The sequence below is a fragment of the Pteropus alecto genome, unplaced genomic scaffold (genome assembly GCF_000325575.1).
Source record: "Pteropus alecto unplaced genomic scaffold, ASM32557v1 scaffold44, whole genome shotgun sequence".
Taxonomy (NCBI): domain Eukaryota; kingdom Metazoa; phylum Chordata; class Mammalia; order Chiroptera; family Pteropodidae; genus Pteropus; species Pteropus alecto.
Window position 1 is genome coordinate 4,581,938 of NW_006436812.1, and position 1,065 is coordinate 4,583,002.

Below are 1,065 nucleotides of genomic sequence, written 5' to 3' on the forward strand. Positions count from 1 at the left end.
AGAGGAGCCTGGATACACGCTCCCCTGTGGGAGACGAATCCAAATCTTTACTCAGTATTGAGCCAGGCTTTTTTACGGGTCCAGATCGTTAAAAATGACCCAAAGAATCACCCCCCTCCTACTCCCCTGCTGAGTTATGTGCGGAGAAGTCCCGGAAGTTCTAGTGGGGAGAGCTCATGGGTCGTTTTTGTTTGTCTTTGCATTTGTGAATCCACGGAACCACAGCTCTGCTTGCCATGACCAGTGTCTTGTGAATATCTTGGAAAAATTCAAACCTGGTCCTGGGCCCCCGCCCACGGCAGCTTGGCTTCCAGAAGGTGCCTAGGGGAGGGGCTCATTGCCTACCATTCCTACCCAACGAAGCAGAGTTGGCAGCTGCACCGCGCGAGGGCTCGTGGGGACGGCGGATTCTGGGAACCGCGGCCCTAGCTCTGCCTCGGGCCTTGGGCAAAAAGAGAGAGGGAAGGACCCGCAAGTTCCTCTGCGGTGGAGGCCTAGGTTTGCGGGTCGTGGAGAGGCCAGCCGAGCCCCAGGATCTGGGGAGGCAGAACGGAGTCCTGGACCCCCAGAGCAGCAGTCTCCTGCAACTGGCGCAGACAGGGGCAGAGGCACTGAACCATCTTCCTCTCCAGAGCTGACAGCTGAACATACCCGAGCCTCCTGCGGTGCCAGTGGGAGCGGGAAAGGCCGATGCTGTGGTGGGACAGGAACATGGGCGTGAAGATAACCGGGAACCGGCAGATGCAGACAAAGCCGGAAAGTGGCTTGTTGGTTTAGAGGTATGAACCTCGCTTAGAGGTGCTGGGCTTAAATCCCAGTCAAGACTCAGCTGGGACACCTCTCCCTCCCCCCACCCTTCTGCAGCTCTGCACCCAAGGGGGTGCCAGCACTGATGGGCCTGTACAAAGCCGAGGCCCTCGGGACAGCAGAACCCTGGTCCCGGAAGCCTCTTAATAATGTTCTGGGTGAGCCAGCCGCTGGCCTGCGCTGCTTCTCTTGTTAATGACTAGTGCGGGGTCCGAGCATACAACTCACGGAATGGACCCCCTCCTCTTCCACCCCTAG